Raw genomic sequence first — 21569 nt, forward strand, 5'->3', positions numbered from 1 at the left:
TAGCCTCCTTGTCATTTTGAAATACTTCGACCCTTTGATATATTATTTCCTACTTCTCTGCTATATCATTTTCTTCTTCTGAAAAATATCTAATTTTCAGGAAGTAGGGAAACAGTGGAAAAATGTATTCTTTCCGGTGTTTGGAAGTTGTCCTTCTGCTAACCTTAGTTAATGTTAACTGTAGGTTACGGTTGTGTCTGTAGAACAGTGTAGAATAAACACATACTCTGACTAAACAAAGTTCACCAACTTCCTAAAAGCACAATTATTATTTTTACCTTTCAAATTTTATGTGAAATTGATGTTAAGAAATAGATTTAATGAAACAGTCATTCTGGATAAAACTTGCACATCCTTAATGTTGTTGATAAATGATACAGAGCATAAAAGAGATTTGCTAATGCGCTGGTTTAATGTATTCTTATAATGGAAGCTCTTATTCACTAGCGTTATTTTTGTAGCATGTCTTGTTCCTTCAATAGCTGTCATTTAAACATGAAAGGTTCCTGCAGTGCATTGCCTTAGGATTTGATTTTCTAGTTTTATAAATAAATTATATCCAGTCTAAAGTGATGGAGTATTGGATAAATGGAGGAAAAGGCTTATGGAATTCTGTCAGTTTGAAGGGGGGGAAAAAAGTAGATAAAATCTATAGTGGTACTATATTTACTGAACACAATTCAGCTATCTGTGATTTAAAATGAAATTTGAAATTGAGAGCTGTAGATATTAAAACTGTTTATTTTACCAGGTGAGTATTTTTCACAAGTCTTCCTTATGTTATTTCATTGCATCCCTCTAGCTGTAGAATGCAGCCATTGAAAAGTCACTCCTGACACACCTTAATCTTGCAGACATTATGCCTTGTGTACTATAGCATTTGTCATATTAGACAATAGCATTTTTTTCACATCATTTAGTGTCTAGATTCAGGGTTTCTTATTTTTTTGGTTTGTTTAAGCTTTTTAATAAGATGAGTGTCTTGCAATTTCCTGCATTAAACAGCTGGGATAACATTCAAAGTGTATGTGCTCCCTTGACACAAAATCCAGATCTTTACTACAACTTCTGAAGAGCATTTAAAAAATAGCATTAATTTATAGACAGTGAGTTTTTATATTTTAATGGATTTGCTCTGATCAGAAATGCTTTCCAAAAAAGTCTCCTAATTGTCTTACAGAGCTTTTTGTGATGAGAACCAAACTGTATGAACTATCTTCTTTCTGAAAGAAACTAGAAAACATATCCCAGAGTATGGCTAATGTAGTCCTGCTGCAAACGGACATTCAGATCATCTGAATCTTAAAGATGGTCCAAAGACTTAATAGTTGAACACCCAAAAACACTAAAATGCTCTGTGACTCTCAGATCCCTAACACCACCTGGTTTTCTTGATTGATCTGCTCTTGTTGAAATGCTTCATTTGCTAAAGTAGACAAACACTGTTTTCTTACTTTGCGCCATAAATTATGCAGAATTGTATATAATTTTATTGAATATTGACCTTTTCTTGTACAGATAATTCAGGACTTGCCAATTGTACAAGTTTGCAAAACAGATAAAGAATGATATGGGAGGATTCTGCTTTATTGGGTGACTAGCACCCAATGTTTGAAGCCACAGGCTGCGTTGACTCTAACACTTTTCAACTCCATATGGGCAAAATAAGAAAACAGTGAAACTATTTCATAGCAAGGAAGGCTATCTGTTATCAAAACGATGTGCACCAAGCACTTCCATATTTGAAGACTGCTCCTTAATAATGTTTCCTATTTTCACAACAGCAGAGGTGGTTGTCAGTAGCATGGCAGGAGAGGTTGAAACTTTCTGCTGGTATTATACAACATGAAGAACAAGCTACATTCCAGGCAGCCATGCACAACTGACACATCACAAAATGAAGAACATCTCAGTCAGCTCATCATGATGGTGACTAGATTGAAAAAATAATGCTTTGTACTTGAGAGTTTGCTTTGTCAAATAGTACTAGTATGCTTCTTGTATTTGTAGTTTCTATGGAGATAAATAGTAGGCATTATTTTCAAAACATAAGCTTGGTTACTCTGGATCAAAACACTTCCACCTGCACAAATTCATGGGCAGTTTGTGCAACTGAGCTTATAGTGCATTAGACTGTAGAAAGTGTAATACAACAGAATGTCTTCAGTGTGGATAGGGATAGCTACTCTATACAGTATTTTCTTTAAGTTTCTTATAATTGATAATGTCTAAATGGTCTCATATGGTGAGAAATAACTATAGTATACTTCATTTTACTAGCTTTCCTCAGCCTTCATTACACAAAAAAAAAATCCAAATACAAGCAGAGTGAAGGTTTGTTCAGACATAAAACTTCTCAGCTTCTTTCTTGGATGGTTGCTGAAAATACGTTCCTAGTAAAGACATAAGACTGAGAATGCTCTTTAAAGGAAAAAAGGAAAAGGATAAGACTGGACTCAAATGGTTAAGTGAATCCCAAATTGATTGTTTACATGGGAACACTTCCTATTAAAAAGAAAAGCTAAATCATAATGGGATTAACACACCAGTTTAAGAAATAACAAAATAGCTGCTTGAAGATCTGCAGTTAGAACTCTTGTCTAGATATCAAACACCCAGATTTAAATTGTTTTCTGGAGTGATTCAGAGGATTTATTTGCAATGTAGCTTATATTTTCATTAAAGCACACATGGAGTAGTATAATTTTTCAGTAAATATTTCAGAGTGGATATAATTGCAGACGCTAGGACTGAAGGCAAACACAGCCCTGTGATGCAGGAAGATAGACTTTATTCTTATACCAAAAGAAGGAAACAAAACTGAGATATTACATAAATAATGTGGCCGTACAGAGAATTACAGAATCATTAAGGTTGGAAAAGACATGCCTAAGATCAAATAATTTCAGCTATATAGTAGCTATAAACACAGTAACATAATTGAAAGCAGGTAGTTTTCCCTGCAATAAATAATAGCTTGGGGATGAAATAGGCAAGAAAAAGTGCTGGTAAATCCTGCACAAATGAATTGGAAGTCAATAAACATCATTCCTGTAGCATTAACTAGTTGTCTATTGTGTCTTGGCTTGTCTGAAGATGCTATAGACTCCTACTCATTATTCACTTTTCTAAAGGACAATATTTTTGCTTAATAAATAGACTACTATAAATATTTTTATTACTAATGTTTCTTCTTTCTTTAAAGGAAGAAATATGCATAGATTGCTCTGAAAGTAATGCTGCTTATTTACTTTCATGGAAATTACTATGCAAAATCACAATAACATTATTTGAAAGAGCAAATTCTTGCCTACAAAATACTGTTTTTCAACATAGTCACCACCACAAGCTGTACATTTTTGCGAGCAATGAATAAGAGCCTGCATGCCAAACCTGTAAGAATCACACCAGAGGTGGTGACCTGCTGTTTTACAGCTAAGATGACATTGTTGCTATGAAAGTGTTACTTTTGCAGTCCATATTTTTGACCCGTATAGAAGTCTGAAAGCACCAAATCCAGGCTACACCATGAATGTGGAAGGTCAGTCCTGCCAACACAAAATAGGAAGTGTTACTTTAGGGTTAGAGCTCATAAAAGCATTATGTATAAAGAGTCACTATGTTTATCATTATTCCAAGGAATTTAATATGGATGCATTTTATGATATTAAAAGAGAATGTGGCATAAAACTAAGAAAATAAAGTTTTCTTTATGAAATTAACAAATTATTCATGAAGTAATATAAGAACATTGAAGTCCTATAAAATATGGAATCTATAGGTGACCTATGATTATTTGCTATGTAAATACAGACACAAACAACTTTTTAAAGGAGAGGAAATAGAAACTTGGCCTTAAAGTCAGTAGCAGAGACAGTTAAATATGTAGGATGATAAACTGAGCTGTCTGGACAGGCCTTGGGAAGGTTTACATAGATAAAACAGTAAGTTAATATGCGTATTTACTCTGCTTATTACATTTACCATTCATCTATTGTGATTTCACTTGGAATACAGCTAAATATCCGTCACACAGCTATTCACGTACTCCTCTCAAATCACACCAAAAGTAGGTGAAAGGAGAGAATTAGAAACAAAATTCATGGGCTGGAATGAAAACCATTTACTACAGCAGATGAGGAAAAAATGGTATTGGAAATGTAACAATAACAATATATGCAAGTGCAAAGTGATTACTCACTACTAACCAATTAATATCAGGCCAATTCTCCCACAAGGGTGATCCCCTGTCAACTGCTCTCAGCTTTATGGCCTTCCACATGATGTCATATGGTGTGGAATAACCCTTTGCCCAATTCTGACCACCTGTCCTTGCTCTTCTTCCTCATGTTACGCGATAAGGGCTGCACACCCATCACTCAGCAATAACCAAAACTTTATAGCTCCATGAATACTGTCGCAGCTAAACCTAGGGCAAGTGGAAAATGAGGGAGAAGAGTCAGAGGACTATCTTTCTTTAGTCTTGGCTCTCAGTAATTTTCCTATTTAGCCAGTCTTAAGTAACACTTTGATTTTCATCTTTCGCTCTTTTTCCCTTGAAAGGTCCTGACCTCTTCATTATATTTGACAAACTCAAAAATGCTTGTACAGAAACTTTCTCTGAGATTATGGTTCTTTCTGCTATTTAATGTCTTTCAGTTATACAGCTTAACATATCAACATGACATTTCCTTTCTTCTACTACCTTCATTTTTTTATGTTTCTATTCCAATTTTATTCGGTGTCTTTGCATTTCTCTGTTTTCGGGCCCCCCCGCCCCCCCAATTTGTTGAGAAGGGCTGTTTAGAAGCTAATTGATCACCTGATAACAGTTATCTGTTCCTTGTTTGTCTATATTCATAGCTCCAACATGCTGTGTTCTTGTATTTTCTTCATATAAACACACACTTCATAGAGTTTGCACCCCAGACAATACAGATTAATATACAGAGAAACAATTTGCAATTACTGAAAGTACATAACCCAACATTATTATCATTGTGAAGCATCAATAAAGGCTAAAAACCTTTATTTCACACAATAAGTTATGTCTACACAGGAAACAAAAAAAAATCTTTTTAGAAACAAAAGATATAATATTTATAATGTAGATTATCTGGAATAACTCTGGAAGAAAATGAATTGGAAATGAAAAGTTGTCAATCATTTGAGTTCTGATAATATCATTTCTTCTGTATGCTTCTTGGAATGCCTTCGTTCGTGAAGAAGAGTAAACCACTAGAAAAAAGTCAAAATTGTTTATTAAACAGGTACACATACCAGTGAGCAAAGTAAAAGGATGATTTCAACCCACAGTTTCTGTTAAACATCTCAGTAAGAGTTATGTTAAATGTTTCCAGAAGTGCCTTTTGTGTCATTTTAATTGGAAGGGTCTTTTAAAGGTCATCTGGTCTAAGTCCATGGCAATGAATAGGGGCATCTGCAGCTAGATCACGTTCCTTTGAGTCCTATCCAGACTGACTTCGAATGTTTGTGGTATCCACTAACTCCCTAGACAACATGCTCCAGTGCCTCATCGCTCTTATTGTAAAAAAAAAAACAAAAAACAAACAAAAAAAAAACCTCCTTATTTCCAGTCTAAATCTTCCTGTTTTCAGTTTGAAACCACTTCTCCTTGTCCTGTCAAAATATGCCCTCCTAAAAACTGTCCCTTTATTTCTTATAACCTCTCTCTAGGTGTGGAATTTTTTCTCTCAGTTCCCACCTCCAGGGCCTTCTCTTTTTCAGGCTGAACAGTCCTAGGTCTCTCAGCTTGTCCTCATAGGAGACATGTTCCATCCCATGGAACATTTAAATGGCCCTACTTAGGAAGTACTGTATCAGGTCCAGGTCTCTCCTATGCTGAGGACTCAGCATCTGGACATGGTATCCAGATGAGGCCTCATGAGCACAGAGTAGACTGGCAGGATCACCTTCCTCGCCCTGCTGTCACACTTCTTTTGATGCAGCCCAGCATACAGCTGGCTTTCTGGGCTGTGAAGGCGCATTGCTGGTTCATGCTCATCTTGTTCTCCGTCAGTACAAGTCCTTTTCATTAGGGCTGTGCTATTTGTTGTGATAACAACTTAGAGGAGAGATGCATTCTTGAACATGTTCAAAATGTAAACTGAACAAAACAGAGAAGTACTAATTAATTTTAATAGCTACAAACACAATCATTGTTCTTGTATTTTTAATGCTGCACTGAATTATTTCATTATGGTAAATATTTACCTTAGCACGTAACTTGTTATTTTCTGATGTGCTTGTGAAACTGAGATATTTCTAAATTTTTAGATTTAAGTCTATTCTAAAGTTTCCATTTTGTGTTTTTGGTTTTCCAGTTACTTTGAGTTATCGGTGTTGAATTAGCAAAAGAAGGCATTTAGAAACCAATACCTCATCAACATTTACCTCTGTTTTTATACACTTCCATTACTGCTTTTCCTGCTTTTATTTTCTTCTCATTATCGTGAATTCAATATTTGCTGAGTAATTACTTTCATATTTTTCTGAATGCAAAGCAACAAAATATAAAAATCATGGTTCCTGCTCACTAAAGTATATAAGAAACCCACTCAGATGTCAGTGATTTTTACCATTTGTGACAGTAATTTTGTTAGTTATTAACAGTTTAATCTTAGTATTTCACTGTAAGACCATAGACAAAAGAAAAATGAGAAACAGTTTCTGGATTTAAGTTTTTTTTTAGAGTTACTGAGCTGTCAAGTACTGCAAGGAATATTTATGCAATCAACTATGAAGCAATTTCCAGCACGTACTCACAGATCCTGTTTTAATGACAAACCTTAGTAGTAGTTTGTGTAGCCTAGAAGAGCTGCTAGGAAAGAACAATACTTTTCATGACAGAGTATGTGCGTTTACAAACTATTAGTTCTGTTAAAACATATAACAAGAAATCAGCACCTTAGTAGCATGGGCTGTGTGTCACAAAAAAATTCAATTATCCTTTAGGAAAATCTGAGCAGCTAAATTTAAACAGCTAAAATCTCTTGTCCTTTCTACAGAAAATATTTTTTTCACAAGCAATAATGCAGCCTGGTATGTCTATTAGTAACTAATGGCAATTGAACATTATATATGCACATATGTTTATTTAACAAAATATATTTATGAGATTTTAGAAATGGAAATGATAATGCTAGTTAAAGGACTAGCATGGTTGTATACTTTAAACTCAAAACAATTCATATAAAGAAAAAGAGGTAAAGTTTTCAACCTCTAATAATATTTAGAGCTGACGTTAAGTATAACGCCTAATACTTATTCCCACAAGCTGTAAGTAAATTTTTAAACAAACAAGTTTAAAAATAGAGGAAAAACCTGAAATGGTTCAAGAAAGAAAAGCTATCCACAGCAAATAGGACTATCAGTTTTTCCAGATGATTGTCATGCTATCTGTTCAACTATAGAATTAGGGACCAGCTGACTTTTTCTTATGCTCTGAATAAAAGAGGTCCCTGAAAGTGTTGGTCTTCCTGCATGTAACAACTTGAGGTGTTATTTGTAAAGATGTGACATATGTGAAAATAAAAGCTGAAAAGTTAGTGTCTGAACTGCTGTTTCTTCAATACAAAAAGAAACTAGGCACCACAGTGTGAGAAGAAATAAAACTGAATTTGCACATAGACAAATCATAATGAATATGCCCTTTTGTGCCTGGATATTCTTATCCTTACATTCTACCATGTGAACGTATTACAGCTTAATATTCAAACAGTGTCACTTTATCCATGTTTTTCTGTGGAAATGTGAAAACTGAGCAAGATCATTCATTGCCATTGGGTATGTCAAGATGTAGCTGAATTATGATATGACATTATGGGCTGTTTTTCACAAATACAGTGACAAGAATTTATGTAAGGTTAAGTTATTAAATATCTTGATCTATGTTCTTAGGCCCCCTTATTCAGTGATTCGTAGTGGTTGCTGTTCAGGTGGTACCTCAAATTTACTAATTTGAGGCACTAAGGCATCAGGGTAGTCTCTAATAATATGTATATGCAGAAATTTCTAAACCTTTTGCACCGTATGTATTTTGGTTATGCTACGTTTTGCATCAGACCATAGATTTGAATCTTTTTTTAATCCATAAAAAGATATTATAATTTAACCAAAAAATATCACGCAAAATGAAAAACACAAGCACAGATTACTGTTACAAGGAAGCGTAACTTGAATCAGTGTCAGTTTTTAACAGAGCTATCAAATGTCTTCCACTCCAACAAAGAATTTAATTTCCTAACCCCATCTGTTTTAGTTCTAGAGCTGTTCCTATAGCACTTGCAACATTTTTTTATGTAATGAAAAAATATATATTGTTCACTTCAGAGACATAAAAACTGAAGCTTTGTTGATCTCTCTTCCCCCCAAAAAATCAGCTCCAGGCAAAGACAAATCACAGAAAACTCTAAAAATTTCAAAAGTTACAGCAAATAAAAAGTTTATTTTATCCATAAATGTTATGCAGCCTTAACTGTAATGATCACTGTCATGCTTATACATTTGACATTTTGAATATCAAATGCCAAAAGTTATCAAATCGAATTTTCATAGAATGTTTCAAATAGGGCTTTTTAAAAGTAATTTTTCATATAAAGCATTTCTACTTTTTTCATAGTGCTTGAATGTAGGAGTCTCATTTGAGCTCTTGTCTGTCAGAAACAGTCAGAAAAGAAGAGGGAACTGAAATAGCTAGAAGGTTGCCAACAGAGAAAAAGAAAGAAAATACTGAATTGCGTAAAGATGGATGTGGCCAAGGAGAAAGTGATAATGGTGGTGTGAAGTACTCATTACTAAGATATATTCCTACTTTCCTGTATTCATTCTTTTTCCCCATATGTTTTTCTTTGCAGCCCCTCATTCAATATTCATCTACTGCTACATTCTGTACTGCTGTATCACAATCATACTCTCCCATTACTTTATCATTGTTTATCCTTTCTTCTACTTACTGCTCCCAGAACTCAACCTCTTCAACATTTCAAATGAAGTTTCAACATCATTTTCAGTGTCAAGATCACCTCATGATCTCCTACAAATCTACTACACACTTTTATTAACAAATCTGGTTATTCTTGCCCAGCATAAGGACTGTATTCCATTTTTCCTTCTGAAGCTCTAGATGGTGGTTGCCAGAAATAGTGAAATGAAATAGTTCTGAAATCTGCCTTTTACTCTGGTGTATAATCAAAGAATATACAGATGTTATAATTAAGAAATATACAGGAAAGTTGGGCTTAACAGGTTATCACACCAAAGAAGAATGGATGGAAAGCTTATTCTTGTCCTGGGCTTATTGAGAAGACTCCAAGAGAATCAATCTCCAAAAGAGATCCTTCCCTACTGGAAGTCAGCTCTTAAATGGTGTCTAGGAGAGGTGGAGCCAGGTTCCATCCCTTCCAGTAGCACAGGTGAATTTCCTTCACCTGTGCTCCCAGGGCTGACTCATTGCTCACCTCAGGTGGTCAATCAGAGGTTCAGGCCATGATTCAGCAGTTCCCATACATATGGATTTCTTATCTACATGTTTCCTTAGGTAAAATATATTTTCCCTGTAAAAATAGAATACCTAGCATATGTAATAATCTAAATACCAGAAATGAAATATTTACTACTTATAAGGGTACATAAGTAGGGTGTTCTGATGAACACGATTGTCCTGGTAGTCACCAAGCTGTATATGAGATAACAATGCCCCCTTGCACCTGAAGGCTAACAGTATCCTGGGCTGCATTAGTAGGAGTGTTACCAGCAGGTTGAAGGTGGTGATTCTTCTCTAATAAGTCGTGTCCAGTTCTGAGTTCCCCATTACAAGAAAGGCATAGAGCTCCTGAACAATTCAAGAAAGTACAGTGAAAATGATGAGGGAACTGGAGCATTTCTTCTATAAGAAAAGGCTGAGAAAGCTGTGACTGTTTAGCCCAGAGAAGAAAAGACTCAATTTCCATAAGTACCTGAAGGGAAGATGTAAAAAAGACAAATCCAGGCTCTCTCCATTTGTGCCCAGTGAAAGAACAAGAGGTAATGAGCATGAACTAAAACATAGGACGTTCCATCATGGAATACATTTTCTTTGTAAGTCTGGAGTCATTCAGATGCTTGGAGACATTCGAAAACCAACCAGATATGGTTCTTTTCACTCTGTTCTGAGTAATTTTCTGAGCATTACAGTTGGGCAAAATGACCTTCAGGGGTGCCTTTAACCCTCAATCATTCTGTGAATCTGTGACATAGCAGAGGGTGAAACAAATGAACAAACAAACCACTTACGTGCAGATCAAATGCTGACTAAAGCATTGTTACAAATAGCAATCTTCAGTATTTCCTCTATGGGCATATTATTTATATGTGGCAGTTGTGATCATCTGTGCTGGATACTAAGTCACAATTTCAGATTAAGGGAAGACTGGGTGATGTTTAGTAATGGAAAGAAAGAGGACAACAGTATGTTGCATGGAGACATAGCTGTGTATTTCCCTTCTGATTTGACACTGTGAGACCCCTCTGGAGTACCACATCCAGGTCTGGCATCCCAGCACAAGAAAGATGGGAAGCTGCGGGAAGAGCTTTAGAGGCGGTCTACAAAGGTGGTCAGGAGGCTGAAGCATGAAGAAAGGCTGAGGGAGCTCGAATTTTCTTGCCTGGAGAAGGCTCCACAGACACCTCCTGCATCCATCCGGTACTTGGAGGGAGCTTATAAACAGGAGGAAGAAAGACTTTTTACACAGTCTGATAGGGATCAGAGAAGGGGGGATGTCCTTTAAACTGAAAGAGAAGATATTTAGGTCAGATATTAGGTTAAAATTCTGTACTCAGTGGGTGATGAGACACTGGAACAAGTGGCCCAGAGAAGCTGTGGATGTCCAATCCCTGGAGATGTTCAAGGAGAGCATGGATGGGACCCTGGGCAGTCTAGTCCCGTGAGTGGCAAATCACCCCACTACACTATGAGGGGTTGGAACTGAATGGTCTTTGAGGTCCCTTCTTATTCAAGCTCTTCTATGATTCTTTGATTCCATGTCTCTGGAGGTGAAAAGTTATTCTCATTCACCTAGGACATATTCAGACAAGGGACAATTTCTCTTGATTTTTCTTCTGTTGTCATTACTGCTTGTAACTCAACAAGCATCCTAACTCTACTGAAAGGTTCTCAGCAATTTGAAAACCAGGGCAGCATCTGGAAATTTTTTTGAATTCATTGGTATTATTAGAAATATTCAAATGGAATATTTATAATGTCTCATTGATTATTCCCAGTGGAAACAAACTTGAAAAACATATTTGTTATCCTTGTGATAACGTGTCATTGTTAAGTTTGCAAAAAGCTCTGCTGATAACGTGTCATTGTTAAGTTTGCAAAAAGTTCTGCATAATTGATGATAAAGAAGTAAATAAATGAGAAAATTATACAGGATAGATAAATTATACATATTGGAATCATATGTAGAGTTTCTTATTGAATGTATTCGCTGTTTACAGTGCTGACTTCTCTGAATTTTTAACCACGCATGGAGATGAGCAATGCTGTTTAACGCTTTGTTAAGTACATTCTCGACTCTAACTCAAATAGCTCTGTGAGGATAAACAGTACCTGGAAGATGTCCAGATTTAGAGCAGTCGCTGATAATTTTCTTACTTATAAATGAAGGTAGGTGAATTATAAAAGGGAAAAATATTTGCAAACATATACTTGAATTTTATAAAGAATTTTGCTCTCAGTGCATGCACTATTACTTGCCATATGTGAAAAATATCAGTAGAATAGAAAACTGTTTATTTTGGCCCATTTATTCTTGGAATGAGATTCTCAAGTTCAGTGTCCTCTACGTGGAAGACAAAAAGATCTTTTTGCTCACTTTATGTTGAGCAAAGTGCAAAGATTTAATGGGAAAAAGCAAAAGAGAGGAAGAATATTCGATTTTAATTACATGTTGTGACATAATTTGCACAGTTGAATTTTTACAACAGGATTTTTCAATTAAGTTTCCAGACATTGTTGCTTATAATGTATGTAAGATATTGTGCAACTGTGCTATAGTTTTTTTGTACAACCTCCAGCTGGTAGGTTAATAAATATGATTTATGATAAGTCAACCTGTATTTTAAAGTACTAATAGCTGTTGATTGTCAAAGAACAGTTTCCATATTTCTTCCTCTTTAGATCATTCTTGTCGGTCCCCTACCTGGAGTACTGCATTCAAGTGTGGGTCTGACAGCAAAAAAAAAAAAAAAGAAGGGAGTGGGGCTTGTTTGAACTAGAGAATAGAAGTCAGCTATAAATGGTCTTTCAGTACTTAATGGTAGCCTACAGAAAAGATGGAGAAGGAGCCTTTATCTGGGAGTGTGTTACACGACAAGAAGTAAGCCCTTTAAACTAAGAGATTTAGGTCAGGTTATTTGCTATGAGGATAATGAGACATTGAACTGAAGAAGTTGTGGATGGTAGTGCTCAAGTCTGGGTTGGATAAGGGCTCTGAGCAGTCTGGTCTAGTGGAAGGTGTCTCTACCCAAGGCAGAGGGCCTGGACTAGATTATCTTTAAGGTTCTTTCCAGCCCCGAACATTCTAGGACTCTATGATTTTGTTATCTGTCCTCCCTTCCCTCCCTCCCTTTTTCTTTCTTTCTTTCAAAAAAATACTTAATAGTTGAAAATATCACTTGCAAGTAACAACTTGGTGTAATAAATCATTTTTCATTTGGTGTTTTTTTAATATATTGGCGTTTCTTAAAATACACATATTCTATGCTCAAATTTAATGTTAAAATATTTAAGTACTCTGATATTTGACAATGATGGACACTTTGTACATTTCTTAACACTAAATCTTTAATCCTACTTGAGTTTTCTGAAGTTAATTATATTCATATTTTGAAATAGTCATGTCACCAAAGTGTCTACAAATTATAACCTTTAGAATTCTGATGACCTATTGTTTTTCCAGTCTCTATTAAGTAGTGAAGAATAATGAGAAGGAAAGGTGGTAATACTTGAGAGCAGTGTTAAGTTCATAGTTTTATTATTTGTTATGTATATCTTGTTTATAAAGTATTTTTGTTCATGTTTGTAGTAGAAAGAGTAGGTAGATGAGTAAATCTTGGACTCTAGGATAGATAATGAAGGTGTGGATACAGAGCAGCAACTGAATCTACCCTTAAAGTAGATTTCCCACTCTGCTCTCTGTTCTTTATGATTTGTTAGCATTTAACAAGAACGGACTGTCAAAATATTTTATGTGATGCTGTAATTCAGACTGTTACTATGCTGAGTTTTTCTATGGTGAATACATTGCTCTCAAGAAATAAAGGTATATTCATCAGAGATTCTTTCTTTGCTTGTTCATGGGAGAAGGAATTTTTACAATAGCTAAGGAATTTTGTGAAATATTAGGAATGCGAGGGGAAAAGAGTAGATCTTTGGAATGTATAAAGCCAGACCATTGACTTAATCCAGGCAACGCTTAATTTTTTTTCTACTGAGCATTTTGAAGCATCTCAGTAAAATGTAGTATATTTCTTTCTCATTATCTTTCTGATCTAAAATATTTATTTGGTTTCGTTTTCATGTTAGTTTAGTAGCCAGTAGTCAGTTCTCAAAACAAAAGGAACATTAGTTTTGAGACAAAATGAAAGAATATCTACAGCCTTAAAAAATCAAATCCTAAATATTTCTGTACTCAATACTACTAAAAAATATATCTATTTCAGAATGTACAATATGTTCTTATTTTGTCTTCTTTCCCTTTCACTGTCATTTTAAATACTATCCAAGTTTGGTTGATAACCATAATTTGAGTAAAAAAACAAGTTGAAACTTAATAGGAAAAAAAATCCTATAATTTCCAGAGATTTTTCATTGTATTGGTAATTTTAAAGTAATCTCACCTGAACTGGAATGATTGAATCTGATTACTCCACACACCAACAAATGACCTTGATGATGACAAGTACTTTTTTTTTTTCTTTACTTTCCTAAGGAAGGCAAATGTTCAGCAATTTTTTTTTTTCCAAAGTATATGTATTTTATGAAATACTTGACAAAATAATAACCTGATCTAATCTAAACAAGTAATGTGACTTAAATATGATATGAGGAAGAGGATGTATTTCTGGGAGAGTGAATAGGGTGGAAGAAAAAGAAAGAAACACTGGGTTTTCCATAATTGACAGCTGAGATAGGACTTTAAAAATGATTACAGTATATAATTTAAAAATGAAGTTTTGTTCTTATTTTCTTTTTGAGTATGATTATCTCAAAAAAATCATAAAATAGGTAGGAAAAGGTTCATAAAATTTCAAGTTCCATTTTTATAAAACCAGGTAAAATAATCAGAGAGTTACAAAATAAAAATATCTCAACTGCCCAAGAAATGTAAGAAGATCTTATATGATCAAAAGCACCTCTTCATTCTTTTTTTTTTTTTCCCCTGAAACAGCAGTTATAGTTTAAACAATATGACTTATATCAAGTTTCATTTACTTTAAATAAATATTCAATTTGTCATCAAGGATTCTAACCAGTTTTTACATACCTGAAATAGAAATCATTTCTCAACAGTTATTTCCAATTATTGAAAGTTTTTGTACTTATTATTGTGTAGAAAATAAAAATTGTGTAGAAATGATGTTACTTTCCAGTCTAAGAAATACCAGCTGGTATACAATAAGATGAATATCATAAGTGAATATCATAAGGAATACAAAAATGTAAAAACACATAGTTTTTACTCAGTAGCTTGGGAAGGAGTGTCTCTGTTTTGGAAAAGAATGGCTAAGAAAAAAAAAAAAGTAAATGGACAAAATAATTGGCAAAATAAAAAAAAAAATACAAAATAATTATGCTGTAGTGTCAGACTAACTGAACTGAGTACATGTGGCGTATGTTCATGAGAGACAGGACAGAAATGGAGAAAAAGAAGATTAAAGTTAGCTTGATGTTTTTTGTCATAATTCCTTAGAGCTTTGAGGGAAGGATCTACAGTGAGAAGATATTAAGGTGATGAGCATAAATACATTCTTATAAAAAATCTCTAGGACAGTAGCTACATTTTTGTCTGATGTTAATTTCCACCCATGAAGGATTATAACTGATTGCTGGTGTAAGGTAAAAAAGCAAGTGAGAACCTTAATCCCACCTATCTCTGTTTCTTCAGAGAAAATTTCTACCAGAAATACCAGCAGGTGTCAAATATTGCATGGTAATTATGAACTGTAATTTAGAAGGAGTCAGCAAAAAGGATTCCTTAAGCTGCTTTCATACTTAATACTTCATGATAGGCAAAACACACTCTGACACAATTACCTTAATAAAGAAAGGACATATTTTTCTGAAATGAATATACTTTTTACTTTGAGAGATACAAATGTTCATTTCATCCCTAGATATTACACTCAATACCTTGTTATGAGAAAAAAACAGGAAGTTCTTACATGAGGAAAAGAAACTGTTCTTATAGCATAAATCTCAGAAGTCTAATCTGCATTCCCTAAAAGGAACTTGCTACTAACAGTTTTTTAGCTCCACCATCTAAAAAATTATTTGGGGTGTCATAGTTTTGTGATTCTTGGTTTTCGGTATTCCACATCATAACATCATGTGGGGCACTGGGAGTTTAACTGTCAGTGCTCAAGTCCTGGGTACCTGCCCAGAAGAGAAGAAGAACTACGTTCCCCAGGGGACTTTGCGGTCAGGGAGAGGAGGTTTATGAAGAAAGGCTGAGTGAACTGGGTCTGTTCAGCCTTGAGAAAAGAAGACTGAGAGGGGACCTGATCCAGGTCTATAAGTATCTAAGGTGTGGGGGGCAGAGTCGCGGGGACGGACTCTTTTCAGTGGTGAGTGGAGACAGGACAAGGGGAAATGGCCGGAAACTGCAGCATAGGAAGTTCTGCACAAATGTGCACAAGAACTTCTTTACAGTGAGGTGACGGAGCACTGGAACAGGCTGCCCAGGGAGGTGGTGGAGTCTCCTTCTCTGGAGATGTTCAAGACCTGCCTGGATGCCTACCTGTGCGACCTGCTGTAGGGAACCTGCTTTGGCAGGGGGGTTGGACCGATGATCTCTGGAGGTCCCTTCCAACCCCTACAGTTCTGTGATTCTGTGATTCTGTGATTCTGTTTAACTCCTGGCAAGGTCACCTGATGTGCTTTTTCTTGCGTGCCCTTCGTCGTGGGCGCTGCTCCCGTCTCCCTGCTGGTCAACTGGACTGCACATCTCACCTCAGCTTTATGGTGAGGCCTATCCACATTTTGGACATTCTCTCTCTCATTATATTTGATTTATTAGCTTCAATTCTGATTATATTGTATTATAGTGCGTTGCATTTCGATACTATATTTAGTAAATTAGTTTGTTTCTCCTCAGATCGTTGCCGCTGTTTTTAATTATTTTGGGGTCCCCTGTTTCCCTTTTCTGGAGGCGCAGATCTGCAGATCCCTCCGCCCTTCTGGTCACGGAACCGGGCCGAACCAGCCCGTAAACGTTGACATTGGAGCGTTTTTTGTACTTTTTCTCAAATGCTTTAACACCTTGCTCTTTCTCTGTTGATTTTCAAATTCATGTTTCATCCAAATTCACAATACGTTGTATGTTTAATTCTTTTTCCTTCTTCTTTGTGCTACCCTTGAAACCCATTTTGTCCTACCACTGGTTGGACCATCAGTAAATTTTTTATAGCAACACCGTTTCCAGTTTCACGCCTTCACTTTACACACAATAACTACACATTACTCTATCTAAAACCCAAGGCCTTGGCCTTCCTAACTCATTCTTATACTTACAGTCTCTTACAACAGGTGGCAATGCTGTACTTAGTTTTACAGGGCATTTGTTTCAAGTTGTACAATGTTGTCATAAGTAATGTTGACTATGAGTACCATAAGATTTGCATTTTTTTTAGCTTTTTTATTGAAAACTGGAGTCATTTTTTTACTGAAACTCCATTTTCTCTGTTTCAGAGCAAGATAGACTGTGAATCTCCTTTTTTGTTCTTCTGACAGAAGTACTGAAGATGAAAGATGCAGTTACGCTGTAAACAATATATTCAGGCTTTGTTAATAGACTGCACTTAAATCAGGTAATAAACTGTGTTTGAAAGGGATTGGCTCCACAATTCATAAATTTTGAGAAAATACCATATCAATGTATCTGACAAAATAATTTTAGTTATCCTTTTTTATGTATGTCAGTGGATTGTGTATCAGGACACTTATTCTGTTAAGGTTTTAAAAGTGATTGATAAGAATTGTGAAGTTAAAATTTATGTTCAGGCATACTGTATTTAATTGTATGTGGTAATAATATACCACTTGCTTGTCTGTGCATAAATTGCAGAAAGCATAAACTTTGCAGAGCAATAGTGTTACTTGGTGTTAGTTTTACAGTCACAAGCATCTTAATCAGACACTAATGTATGCTTACTTTCAGTTGAAAAAGCAACTTTGTTCACACATCACCTATTAGATTATTACAAACAAGCATCTAAATATGCTCTTACATATTCAATTTCCCTGTAACCAAAGCTTTTAGACCTAACTGCAAATCCAAGAAGAAATCCTGGTGTATGAACTCCTACGCTTCCAAAACAAATTTTGCTAAGAAAGCTATTATCTGATTACACATATTCTTCTGATTAAAACTTGCACTAAAACCTAGTATTTATTTTTTTCCTTTTAAGCATATTTAAGAGGTTATTAAAAACACAGATTGTATTTCAGGAAAGAACACACACACTAGGATTCATTTTACTATCCAATAAGCCACTGTATTTCCAGAAGTCTTTTAATGAGTAATATTATTAGCCCAAATTTACTAGGAGAACAAAGATATTTACCTACACATTTTTGTTGACAATATTTCAGAAGAAAGCAGAAAAAAAAGGTAAATGCAAGTTACTTCTGAAAGGAAGTTGAAAATTTAATGGTAATCCAGAATGCTTTTATAGTAAGATGAGAGCTATTTAAAATATAATTTTGATATATTCTAACAAGAGTTTGAAACAGGCAAGTACTGAATCTATTGCTATTTCTGTTCTCATTAAACTGATGGAAGTTTCTAACTATCATGGTTTGAGATATATTTCCTTCAATATTAATGAAATAAAATATTTCATAACATCACATACAATAGTATTACTCTAATATATCAAAGTAGGGGGAACAGGTGGCAAAAATTTTAGAATCTCCATTTCATATGAATCTCAAAGAAAAAATCCCTATTTAAGTGTGGAAACATGCTTAAACTCAGAGGCAGATGACCAAAACTTAGTTTTTTAAGACTCCATATTTTGTTTCGATTTAAAACTTAGAAGCATTCTTGAAATGGATTTGTGCTATCTCTAATATAATTCAAGGTTTCTTCATCTTCAATCTAATTTGAAACATTTTTAAAAAGTGCAATGAACAGTTCTCACCTTAAAGTATTTTAAGTTGTTAATTCATTTTGAAATTTAGATTTGGTCATAGGTGAAGACAGAGTAAACTGATGCATTTGCTTGAGAAAAGTTTATTTCAACAAAAAGTATTTAGTTTAGAAGCTGGCTAGGAAAAGTTCACTACTTGTGGCTTATCAAAAAGGGGAAAAAGGAGATGGGAGGTATATAGTTTTAATTGTGTAAGTTCGTAAACACTGTTCAGCTATGTGAGCTTACTTATATCTCATACTGGACAGGGCATACAGTCCTTTGAGATAAATGTTTCTCCAGAGTAGCTTCCTTCAGGCCTTGATTTCTCAGACCTTCTGAAAACACCTCTCACTTCGGCAGTTGTACGAGGCTTCTTCCAAAATGAAAGAGTATCTTTTCTTTCCCTATGAAAGAGTAGCCAAGAGAGGGGTGCTATCTTTTTATGTAATACTAGTGATAGTATTTTCCCTCTACTCAGTTTCAGTTCCTTTTTATTTCTGAGGGAATTCAAGTCCACAGCTTTCACCTCCCTGGAGAGTTTTCCAGACTCAGCATTATAGACAACTCTGAAATGGAGAGATATTCTCTGTCTATGTTAAAATTGTACCACAGGGAGTAAAAACGAATTGCGAATTATTAGGAATAAAGGGAGCATGCAGGCAGTGTCCAGATAAAGGGATTTTTTTTTTAAGCTGTAGCTAGGTCATAGTTCTTTCAAAAAGGTTTAATGCAAACACAGGAACATGATTTGAAGAACTGTAATTAGAAAACTAATTCTAAGTTTGGTGTCTCAGTAAGCACACTGCATTCTTTTTCTGGCTTCATTTTTCCTTTTTTCCTTTCATTGGTTATTAAGTCTTGATTGTTTTCAACATAGTCACGTAGCTTTGCTGGTGGAGAAAATAAATGTAATTTATTAGTTGAGAAAGTGTTGTAATATAGGTAGAGCAATAACTAGACTGGTAAGAAACGTGCACTTGAAATGTCACAGGTAGAGGATGATGTTAGTCTGTCTTTCTGTATATGTATTCTAAAGAATGGAAAATTTTCCTCTGGAAATTGGAACACCAACTTCACATAGAAATTTTAAAGAAGAAAAACTAACACTGTCCATAAGAATTACTGGTCTGTGGGTATTTCTGGAACAATTTTTCCCTACTTCCAGGCCTTAATGGGAGGTTTCAGGACTGATGCTATCTCAAAATCCAGTCTGCCTCTAAGCATTCTTCTAGATTGCTAACTACTACTTATGTAGTACTGTAGATGACCACAGACTGCTTTCTGTACAGGCTACTTAAGACTCTCTTGTGAAGAGGTCTTTCTACTTGCACTCTCAGTCAAAGCTGATAGACCTTCATCTGACCTTCCAGGGCAACTGTGGTTTGTCCACATGAAAAAAAAGCAGACAGAATTGAACTCAAGGATTCATGTAACTCCCACTAGTTGTGCAATCAGACTTGTACAGTACCTATGTATCTGTGCTAATATAGCAAGGCTTTTTATATTGTGCTATGTTGATACAGCTGTACTGTTCTCAATACTTTTGTATGCAATATGGACATTATATGCTCTGAAGACCTCCATTTCACATATCAGCATATTACTCTAATCATACAGATACTTTCCCCTTCCTCCTTTGCCTGCTTAAATGGCTAACAGAATTGCAGAAGCTAATAATTTAGAATTCACAAAATATTCTTCTTTCCCAATTTTTTTTTAATCATAGAATTATAATTATTTTCTGTCTTATTTTTTTCATGATCAAAATTGAAATAAAGGGACAAATAAAATTTACTCAAAATGTTAAGTAAATTTGTAACATAAACAGAAAACAACATTGTTGGAGGCTGGGAGGTTACTGTGAAGTTTCTGAACTGTGGCTGGGAACCCATACAAAGGAGATTAATTATGGTCAGAGAAGATATAAAATAGTTGCAAATGGACCCTAGTCCTGAAGAGGCAGAAAGCCCCACTGTGAATAAATACCATGATTCTCTATGGATCTGTCTGAAGACTCTTGCTAACAGCTTTCTTTCCCATTCATTGTAAGACTGGCGCCACTGCCCTCAGGTTCCAAAACCACATTGGTAAGTCAGCATAACAACAGTAAAACAGAGGTAAATACTAGAAAATTTTCTTTCATTACATGCTTTAATGGCTCTATTGATTGTGCTATGTACTAATTTGAGTGCTGAGTGATAGATTTATCCTAGCTGGACAGGATAAAATAGTGAGATATTCCATTTAGACTGTTAAGTTTTTGATTAAGCTAACAATAAACTGTCAATTCCATGTATACCTAGGGTGTTTGCTTTTGCTTGCAAAAGTATTTGGGGTATGCATATGCATAAACATGCATATATATATATATATATATATATATATATATATGCATTTATCCATCTTATCTTTCTTTATCCATTTACTGAAATCTGTTCATTTCCCTGTAAAAATCATGTTAGGAACTTAAGCTCTTCCCAGTTGTTCTGCCTATACTATGTTCCTCATCCATCATGGTTTTTAATGTTTCATCCATTTGCATAAATCCTTCCATTGCAGGTATTTGTAAATCTGTTTGCTCTCATGATATATTCTACCCCCTAAGCTTATTAAGTCGTAGTCCCTACTTCCTAAACTTATGAGCTAACTGATTTTCCTTCTTTCCCACAGTTCTATTTGCGTCAGCAACCCACATGTTTTTTTTATTCAGTATTGAGGTAGAAATTCCCTGTTTCTGAGAGATAATTTCCTAAATGTCTCTCAGGGAACTATGAAGGAGAAAAGCAATCTGGTTAAATTCCACAGTTTGGATATCAAGAATGAGGGATAATAATGCAGCAAATCTTGTATTATTTAGGACATGTGTTGCTTTATTAACAGATGTATGGGAATTGCTAAGATATAGCCTGAACCTGTGATTGAGAAAAAGGGGTGGAACCTGGCTTCTCCCTAAGCTTCATTTAAGGCCTGGCTGCCACAAGGGAATGATCTCTATCTGGCGATGCTTCCTTGTAGAGTATTTGGCGAGCCCTGATCCTTGGGATGAGTAAGAAAACTATCTTTCTTTAATTGGATTGTGACCATCACCCATTTTTGGGTAATTTAGAACTGGTTATCTACCTTTGCCTTTCCTCACAACAGAGTTCAGA

Source organism: Lagopus leucura, unplaced genomic scaffold, assembly GCF_019238085.1.
Source record: "Lagopus leucura isolate 7727_CA_CO unplaced genomic scaffold, USGS_WTPT01 Super-Scaffold_100004, whole genome shotgun sequence".
Taxonomy (NCBI): Eukaryota; Metazoa; Chordata; class Aves; order Galliformes; family Phasianidae; genus Lagopus; species Lagopus leucura.